Genomic DNA, 10,846 nt, shown 5'->3' on the forward strand with positions numbered 1-10,846 from the left:
TGTTATTAGGGGTAGGATTGCGATTCCATACATCGCCATCGCAAGGGGTTCACCTTGTGTCGTACTTTCCTGGACCAGAATGGTCAACTTACCGATGTAGAGATAAGACGGGTGGCTACAGGAATTTTGTAAGGCAAAATGCAAAAAAGGGCATAATATTTTCAAGTTCTTTAATGCTGTTCGTCTATTGAGCGCGTTAAATGCGTGTTTGGCATCAAATAGAGGAAACGCTTCGTTTTCGGGATCATCAAAACTGTGGCAAAGCGAATCTATAGCATGTTCTGTGACGCATTTCTGGCCCAAGCACAGCTGTATGTTTCCACCGAGGGAAGTTAAATCTTGCCTGATGCAGTCGACGATTATGCGTCCGGTGGTGTGACGCATTACTTCACCCATGCCAAAGGGTCTCACACCGTGACATTTATCCCGAGCCACTAGTTGACAACTATTGTATGCAATCAAATCATCCGGTGGTATCATGGATGGCGATTTCTGTGCATAACAAAAAGAAATCTTCAAAACCTTCTCAAGAGGGATGCTTAGGTTTGGAGCAAAGTTGGAACAACTTTTCTCTCTTAAAAAAATTACAATCGAAAGGGCCTTGTACACCATCCGGCAACGATGGATAAAAGTCGGAAAATAGGGGATAATGAGTAGCACTTAGCCGAATGCTGCACTCCAAGCTGTTCCATTCCAAACAATGTAAAGACGGCCCAGTCACAAAAATAATTAACAAGTGGTGAAGAAAGCACCTATATATATATATATATATATATATATATATATATATATATATATATATATAGATATATATAGAGCACACATAGGAAACTGGTATGGAGGAATTAAAACAAAAATGGAATATCAGGCAACAAGCAAAGGAATAAAATTAAGTGGCCAAACACTCAGAGCAGCCTTCCCTCCTCCTCGGTGGCGCTTATCGAAGTCTCATGAGAACACGAGACTTGAGGACGCGACATCCCCTCAGGCAGAGATCACAGCTCTACAGAATTGCGAAGCTGGTTTTCGTTCGGATGTAGTATATAGTGTCGGCGCTTGGCTCTTCGCGTTTTCGCTGATCTTGGTTGCAAGTTGTTTCATAACGCGCGATAATGATGGCCCAGCACCGCCGAGCAAGCGAACGCCAGTGCGTTGAAGCTGCTGTTTCAGTTTTGCGGCTTCGCTCGTCGCATTTATTTCGCTTGATGCTCTCGCGACATTTGTATGCATCTTTTATGGTCTTCGGGCAGCTCTTCGCATGAGGGTTCAAAATCTTCACACCGATGAAAGTGCGATTGAAACGAGGGCCCCACAAACTGTTTGCATTGATGTCCAGTCGAGCGTCATCATCAGTAAAAGTGGAATTACTCGAGAAAATTTCTCCATCGATTGAATGAAGTTTTGGCTCTATCTGGACATCGTGGCAAACGTCATCCATCAGGTTTGCGAACACGTCTCTGATTTCGTTGTGTCGTAGGTGCGTATATCCGCCTTTGGCGCAATGTAGGGAATGAGTGAGGCTATATTTTTTCCCGCATGTGCATTTGGCTGGCGTGTTCTTTGTTTCCCAGGTGTAGCGAAGTGCTATTCTATCACGGAACTAAGTCTTCGCGAAACAAAAATCATGTTATGATAACGGAAAGGCGTTAAGCCAGCTAGTTGCTCCTTTCTCCGAGGCCAGCTGGATGGTATACTTCATTTCTGGTAGACTCTTTTCAGCTCTAGATTTTTCTAGATGAGTTCACGTTGCATGTCTGCTTTTTGTCTGAGACTGATCTTGTTTTTTTAAATTCACCTTGATGATTTTCGAATGAATCATCACTGAATGACGCCAATGGACTCCAAGTTCAATGACGCCAAGTTCAATTGATTGCTTAAGGTTTTTATGAAGATCTTGTGGGAGGGCGATGTTAAGCCCACCAATTCTGAGAGGGAGAGAAAAAAGCTCCCTTTCCTCTTGAATTATTTCTTTGCCGACTATGTTCGGTATGACTCGGCCAAGGTGCTCCTCCACCTTGTCGAAAAACCCATTCAGGGAAGGTGTGGTACACGAAAAAAACTCATTTTCTGTTGAATCCCTTTAGTCAAACAAGCATTGGCATTCTGGCGAGAGGTGAGAGCAAATTGACCAAGTCTGTCCAAACTTTTTTGTTTTTAATTTCTGCATCTTTCAGGAAGTTTTTACTGCCCTCAGGGCTTCCGATAACTGTTCCCACTACTCGAGCGCCCTGCGTGATTTCCACATTTGTGCCTGCAAACACAGATCAAGCTTGTCTCTCGCCTCCTGGATATCAACTGACACTTCGGAGAATTGACAAGATATCCATACTTGGGACCAAACTGAGTGAGTGTTAGCGAGTCTTGTTATTAGGAGTCGGATTGCGATTCCATTTATTGCCATCGCAAGGGGTTCACCTTGTGTCTTACTCTCCTGGACCAGAATGGTCGACTTACCGAAGTAGAGATAAGACGGGTGGCTATAGGAAATTTGTAAGGCAAAATGCAAAAATGGGCATAATACTTTCAAGTTCTTTGATTCTGTTCGTCTAATGAGCACGTTAAATGTGTGTTTGGCATCAAATAGAGGAAATGATCCGTTTTCGGGATCATCAAAACTGTGGCGAAGCGAATCTATAGCATGTTCTATGCCGCATTTCTGGCCCAAGCACATATTTCTACCGAGGGATGTTAAATCTTGCCTGATGCAGTCGACGATTATGCTTTCGGTGGTGTGACGCATTATTTCACCAATACCAAAAGGTCTCACAACTGTACATTTACCCAGAGCCACTAGTCGGGTTGCCCTTCAGGATGTTTGTCGCGTAAAATCTTGTGTAAAACCAGTCTACCGTCTATAAGATTGGTTGGTGCAAGCACGCCCACTTTAAGCTCACCCGAGAGAATGCGAATAGTATTACTGATCTTAACACGAGACTTGAAATCTTCGAATATTTTGAGGTCAGAGTGCTGCTTTTTGTACCTTGAGTTTATTCTCATTTGGATTGCCGTCGCTTCACAAAACAGTTCGGAGAAGTTGCCACTGTGCCATGCACGCCGTCTAAGCTTGCTGGTCTTATTGTTCGATCCATCGTCCGTATTCTTTGTTCGACTAAGGGTTAGGTGCGGAAGTATCCTACAGAAGGTCTGAGATATATCTGATCTATCCGTGTTTACGGCAACTGGGGAGAGGACACTGTGAAGGGCTTCGGTGAATTGTTCTCCTTTCTTGTTCTTAGAACGAGGGTGAAGAACGAGGGCTTCCATGTGACGACGTCGCAGTATATTTTGCACATTGTTGCAGCGTGATGAGACTGGAAGTTGTCCCGAAATTTATCCGATGGTGCCGCGGTGGAACTTTCGGGGGCGTGCGATGTTGCAGGTTCTATGAGTGCAGTGTCGAGAACGGTCAAAGCATTGTGTGGTTCCGGCGTTGCGATTGCTTTTTTGGTGGCTGCGTGACCTCAAAGAAGCTTTTGCAGCTGAAGTTTTCGGTCCAATCTTTCGTTGTGGCTAGAGCACTGGATTTCACTTGAAAATATTTATAATACGTACGACACGAGACGCTTCCCCTACGCAGGGGGCCCTTGCAGAGTAGACAATAGGTTTGATCAGCCATCAGACTACGGGCTAGGAGTGAGGAAGGGTGCACTGAGGGTGACTAGATTAAGTAAACTGCAAACGCGTAATAACAGCAATGATATTTAAAGTATTGAATGATATTAAACAGAATGATTGTGGAAACATGGCTTCCATGGAAGGAGAAGTGCACGGTTTCTCTACAGAACATGGTAGGTTTAAGAACATTTCTAAATGAGGGTGAAACAGTGAACAAATTTAAGGCACAAGAATCAACATAGTTACACAAAGCGTAGTTAAGGGCGCTGATTTTCTTTTTTATGAGGCCATTGCAGCTGGTGGGTATAATTTTGGGAACAATAAAATTATTTGGGCTAAATTTAACAATGATGAGCTGAATGAGGAATTTCCAATGCTCTATAAAAGTTTCAATACTACAAAGGCGAGTCAATACTAATGTGATACTTCAATCATGAAAGCCAGCAATTACCACAACAGTGTTCAGCTTCTGATTTGAGTATTGATTGATGACATCACAGAGATCCAGCAGTTTAGCACCTCGATAGGAGTGAACACAATCCTGTACTTGACCCTCGTCTACATATTTCGTACAAGAAGTACCCCAGACCAAGTCCGAGCAGCTGGAGGGAAGAGGGTTGGCATCAAGACGTCCCATTCACGGAGTCTGCTAACATTCAAAACACAAGAAATTGTTCTATAAATGTAATCAGTTAGAGTGATACGACCTGATGCGATGAAGGAAGATGGTTGGTATCAAAACATCCCATTCATGGAGCCTGCTGACGTTCAAAAGCACAAGAAATTGTTCTATAAATGAATTCAGTTAGAATGATAAGACCTGATGTGATGAGTCGGAGTGTGAGATTGGTGCACTCGCCTCTGGCTCGGGTGGCGTGGCTTGAAAAGGTGTAGGTTTGATTCAGACCAGCGCGCATACGTATTTGAACATACAGCGGAGGTAAATTTGTTCTCTAATAAGTTTATCACAAGCTATTAGGCTATTACCCTAGAATAACCCTAGAAATACAAAAACAAGGCCAAAGTAGAAAAATCCGGAAAAAGATTGTTTTTAAAGAAATTGATAGCAGGTGTAAATAAAAGTTGTAAATAGCCTAAATATTGTATATTGGAAAAAAATTGATTTAATTGTTTAGAATGGTTCCTAGAATTGTTCTAATGGTGGTGTCAGACAAATGTAAATACATATTCATTTTATCCTTCAGCAATTTGTGAAACAGTTTTAACCTGACGATGAACGTAAAGTTCGAAAACGTTTGTTTTAAATACCGGAAGTAATTTTAATTTGACAAATTGGTTTCTTTTACATCATATAACACATGTTTTAGCTGGTGGTTATCAACTGGCCGAGGTCCTTTTGTTTATTATGAATTGGTAGTTGTTGCTACATTTCTGTGCGGTTCATAAACGGTTCACGAGGGTTGATGAAATAGGTTTGCAATTCAGAACAAAAACAGTTTATTCATTATTATTATTATTATTATTATTATTATTAATTTTTTAATAGCCGCCCTCATCTTCTCAGTCGGCTATTTTAGTGCTCCTATTTTTTTTGATTCGACGAACTTTTTTATCGCTTTACCCATTTTCTTGCTTTTTCGACATTTTGCGTGAATTCTCTTGACTTCTATAGGCTAGTTTCACTCTTCTCTCGTTCTGCTCAAAGTCCTTTAAGGCAGCAGCTGCTCAGCAAAGCAATTCAAAATGAAGAGAGTCAGGATAAAAAAAATCAAAGTCAGTAATAGAAACGGGATAAACCTATAAAGCCAATTTTTAGATGCTTGGTAATTGAACTTTGTTATCATAAGTTTTAGTTACTATCTTTAATGTTTATTGGTATTGATACTAGACCCTGAAGCCTCTCAGGGAGAGACAGGAGTATGTTCAATTACGAAATGACATCAAAATAAATCGCACTTAATGTTTTTATTTAAAAATCGATTTTTGTTGTTATTGTCTTTTCTTTTTAAAACAAAAATCAGCTTCGCACTTCTGAGGAGCTGTGTTCTCTGCTTGAGGGGATGTCGTGCCCTCAAGCCTCGTGTTCTCAGTGAGACTTCGATTAGCGCCGTCGTGGAGGAGGGAAGGCTGCACTGAATGTCTGGCTGCTTATCTTTATTCATTTGCTTATTCCTTGATGTTCCATTTTTATTTTAATCCTTCCATTCTAGTTCCCTATGTGTGCTATATATATACATATAGGTGCTTTCCTCTCCACTTGTTATTTTTTTTGTGACTGGGCCGTCTTTACACTGTCTGGAGGGGAACAGCTTGGAGTGCAGTATCCGGCTACTAAGTGCTACTCATCATGCCCTATTTTTCGACCTACATCCATCGATGCCGGATGGTGTACACGGCCCTTTATTGTTTTGTTTTATTGTCTTTTCTTTTTCAATCCCAATAGAGTTATGGGAATCAACTGCGGCTATTTTCCGGCAATCTGCCGGGTATGTTTAATAATTTTAATATTAATTATTATTATCGTGCAACTTCATTCAGTAACCGAATCGAACACAAGGAAAAAGGTCTGAAGTTTTTTTCTAAACCATCCCTTGGTTAATTGTGTATTTATATAATAATCAGTCATTCAGCAAAAATACCGTAGTTTGCAGCGATATTTGTCTTGTGTTCAAGTATTTACGTCTTAAATTCTTGCTTGAGTTCTTGGTAAAGCAATTTGGGCAACTTTTTGTATGAAACGATTGAAAATTTCAGCCGCTATTTATTGGGAACAACTGGCGTGCTGACTGAATTTCCACAGAGTGAAAAACATCCACTCACTTTTTGATTTATTTATAGGTCAATATGACATATTAGTAATACGTAAAATATGTCTCGAGATGACGCGGGAGGTAGTTCAGGTCACTCGTCGCAGCGCAGAGTCAAGCGGAAAATTAAATCGCCACAGAAACCTCCCGAAGCTAAAAAGTCATGTTCCCAATATACGTGCAGATCTCTGCTAGACTTGTGCGCAGAGGTGGTTGCAGTCAGCATTCCATTTCAAACAGTTGAGGACAGATTTTCTCCAGTTCCCGAAGCGGTGCAGCTGCGAATCATCTATTGGTCATTCCCGAGAAACGAGGATGAAATTCGGATGTATTCATCTATCTCCTCGATTGGTGCTAATAACGACACAATGAAGTATACGAGTGCGTTCTCAACTTCAGTCGAAAATAGCTCAGGTCCTAAGCAGCAATTCAATCGTGCAGTTCGACTCCTAAACGAGGGAAATGTACGAGAGGCGCTTCAAATTGGATTCCATCTAAGTGGAAACATAAACTGCCCTAATACGAAACCAAGTGCTTCCGATTTTGACTTTCTTAACGACGAAAAGCAATACAAAGTGTCAATCAACTTCGACAGATGTAAAATCACATCAGTATCCTGCACGTGCGATAACAAAGACATATTCTGGTGTCCGCACGTGGTTGCCTTAGCTTTGTTCCGGATACGGTGCCCTAATGAAGTCAAGTACCGTCTTCCAATTTCTGAATCCCTTTGTCAAATGACCAAGGACCAGCTTCAGAAGCTTTGCATGTATACCATAGCCGCTCATCATAGGGATATTTTGCCAACATGCCAGCAGATTGTGGATTCACTTCTAAGCCCGAGTTCCAAAATCAGTGTTCTAGCTGGCTACCCTGACCCTACGGCCGGTGCATGTAAGGATGATGAAAATTGCTACTTCATTGACGAGAGTCAGGTTCAGGAACAAGTTCGGTTCTATCTTTCACAAGGTGGCTATTACAACTCAGCGAAACAACTTAAGTGCATGTTCTCCAAAATCAAAGAGATGCTTAAAGCACGCGACACGAATGGGCCACGTATGCTAAAACTAATAACACTGGAGTTCATGGCCGATCCAAAGCTAAAAATTTGGCATACCCAAGGAAGTGCAATGACCGAGAAATCCAGAATTCTCTGGGACACACTGGGGTACATGTGGCTTATGGTTGTCTTTAACCCTTTATGCCCGACCGCCCTCAGAAATGACTGGAAGGGATCTCTGCTGGAGTGGCATTCAAAGCCAGAATGTCCTCTCGAAAACCCCGATCTCCCAAATTTGGATTCCCTCGCTGAAGATAAGCGAACTGTTTTCAGCAGAGCTTTGGATACTTATTCTTTCTCGTGGGATGAGTCGCCTCTACAGACACTGCTTAGGAAACAACGAAGAGCTAGCACTTCTGGTAATTCAGCTGGAAAATCGACAGACTTACGCTATTGGGACGAAGATATCGCTATTGCTACTTGCCGCGTGGACACACTTCGATGTAACGGATTTGAAAACGAGTCATTAGTTCTTGCCCTTGCAGTAATCCGCAGTCTGAGGAGACGTCTGCGAAAAAAGGTTAACAAGTCACGCAGAAGTGATGAACCTATCCTCGACTCGGCAGAGTCCTGGGTTGGGAATCCTTCCGAACCCATTTTGGCTCTGGTCGATCTACTTCTGGAAGTTAGCGAAGACAGTTCCGCATCTCCTGCCAAATTTGTTCACATTCCAATTCCAGACGGATTGAGTCCTCGATCTGCCACTGAGGAGGACTCCTACCTTTGTCTGGCATTCGAAGTTGCAATTCTTGGACTGAGCCAGCATCGATTGCTCCCTGCTGGTTTATACGCTCAGGAACGGCTTTGCAGAGCCGAAGAGATGATAATTTCAAAACTTTCCAACGTCAACATGGACAGCAGAATTGTGCGAACTTTAGTTACGGTTTCGAAGGCCTTGATGAAAGGATTTAATAACGGACTCGCTTTGCAAGTGCACGCTGAAAGCGTTCCTATGCAAATTTTGTGTAAGTATTTGTTCGAAATGTTGGTTCATGTTGAAAGGGAGTTAGCGTTTGATATCGGAGTCCTAGGGCTCAGACTTCCGGTGACTGACAATAACCAATCGACTGATGATACTGAAAGTTTAATGTTCAATGCGGAGAACACACGATGGTACACACTCGGAAATTTTCAGTCTCGTCAAGTCGAGCTCGCTCTTGCAATGTTCATAGGAGCTAACGATAACATGCCTTTCATCAAGAAAGTTTTAGACGCCGTCCAATGTCATCTCAAAAGTGCTTCTCATTTATTTTCCCTCGCTCAGGACATTCACAAGAAGGCTACAAGTGGGACTATTGAGAGTGACTGTAAAAAGACACTGTTGAACGTGGCATTTGAACTTGGTCTTCAGTTGTTGAGAATTACTTTAAGAGCGGCGACTTGGCGTCGAAGTGAAATGGTAGCCTGGCAGATCAAATGTGCAATGGACGTTGGTGCTGGAGCGTTGATTTCTATGATGCAATCTTGGTCTAATTTCTTAACTCCAAAAGAAGCTACGAACAATCTTTCTTCAACAGTTATGAACAGAGATACGCCGATGAGACTGCAGCTAAATTTCACTCAAATTCAGGAACTGAAAAACTGCACCCGAACTTTAGTCTTGCAGTGTACGAGAAAAGACCCGGCTAATTGTGCAGTATATGCCCTCACGTTTTGCGAAAATGACAGGCAAGCTTTTGAAGCGGCCTACAGTATCATTCTCGAAGCATCGCCAAATACTTTGCCCGCTAATCAGCTGTTCACAATTGCCCGCTTCCTAGAGCAAAGAATGCACAGGTACAGGGCTTTCAAACTGTCCAACCTTGCGTTGAAGAGACTCAAAATTGGAGCTAGCCAAGAAACCCACCAATCTGTCAATGATGTTCACTGGGCAGTAGCTATTAGTTTCCAGCTTGGCCGAACTGAAATAGTCACAACTTTGAGACAAGTTATTAGCAGTGTACAGTGCGCAAATGTGCTCTCAGACATTCTACGACGTTGCACGATGTCGGCTCCAAATGTTCTGGAGAGCTCAAAGCGATCTGGATCCAAGTCGCCAGGTGGCGGGTCATCAAGTCGCTTTCTCGCAATCAATCAAAGTCCGCTAAATGAGCTGTTAGAAGCTACGCTGAATGCTTACCTCTCAGGAATCACGTCAAGATTGCAACATATTAGTCCCAGACACTACACGGATTTCTTGACCTTGCTCCACAAGGCACGTCATACGTTTAACTTAGCCCCGAATGGACGTCAGAGGTTCGCCCAGTTAATGGAAAATTTGATGACGTCACATAAGGGTAAAAAGAAGTTGATGCAGCTTATCAGACAGACATTCCCGACGTTTGCCATTGACGGGCCTACTACCTCCCGAGTGTAATTGATAGTTTGTTGCGCAGTTATGGCTAGTTCTGACTTATTACAGACATAACTGAATTTTTTGCTCTGTAGTAGTTGTAACTAGATTTGCGGGCGCTCTTTCCTTTCGATCCTGGTAGAACTAGACTGAGAATACTGTCTATTAATGGCATATTCATCACTGTAGATTGGTCAGTCATGATTGAGGCATTCCTAATCTTTTCCTTAGCTGTACAACTCGTTATCAAGGTGATAAACAACGGCAAGGGAGTGTACTGTTCTACAAAGGGAAAGGGAAAAGTATCAGCACTTTTTGTGAGTTTATAATCCCCATTTCCAAAGCGAGGGTGATTCGTTTTTCCTGACTAATGCCGTGGTGTGCTAACGCTAATTTTCAGCAATGTTCCTACTACCCCTCTGGTCTTCCGTTCTCAGATACCTTCTGAATAGGTGCTTCACTCTCTAAGCCAATCGTGCCAACATTGAGTCTTTTCCTTGATAGCACCCCAACCCCCCCCCCCCCCCCCTCACAGGTTAGTGGCCATATAACGTATAGCCCCCGCCTCATCATGATAAACATGCAGCAACGGGGGCCGTAATTTCGGGGTGGGGGGCTATAATTGGAAAGACCTCGAACATCAACAACTAAACATTCTCTGTGAAATATTGCGGATCTTTTCCGTCGTTTGTACCCCTCCTACCGCACCTGAGAAATGTACATAGCACACCAGTCTAGCTTGCTAACATTAAAATAACACGAATTTTGCAAAATGTAGAATTTTTCTGCCCCACCCTCGGTGTCTGTATTACCACCAGTTACAACTATATAGCTTTTTAATACGTAAAAAATGACACGTGCATGTGAAACGGAGCATTAGAATTGAAATATCCCCTCTAAGCTGGGTGGGGGGGGGGGTAGTGGTATGTGGTATTTATAGTAGGAAATAGTCATGAGAAAATAAAATTTGTGATTTATGTCAAGGGAAGTTTTCTTTTGCAGGCCACCTGTGATGCAATTTCTGCAATCTCACAACATCAAAATATACTGTATGGAAGTAACTATTATTAG

The 10,846-nt window shown here is 42.5% G+C and overlaps 1 pseudogene; it reads left to right on the plus strand.

The window, feature by feature from the left end:
• The first annotated feature begins 6,416 nt into the window (after nt 1-6,416).
• LOC142355755 (zinc finger SWIM domain-containing protein 5 pseudogene) lies at nt 6,417-10,311 on the plus strand (annotated as a pseudogene).
• Nucleotides 10,312-10,846: the final 535 nt, after the last annotated feature.

This window comes from Convolutriloba macropyga, chromosome 2, assembly GCF_964194025.1.
Source record: "Convolutriloba macropyga chromosome 2, txConMacr16.3, whole genome shotgun sequence".
Taxonomy (NCBI): Eukaryota; Metazoa; Xenacoelomorpha; order Acoela; family Convolutidae; genus Convolutriloba; species Convolutriloba macropyga.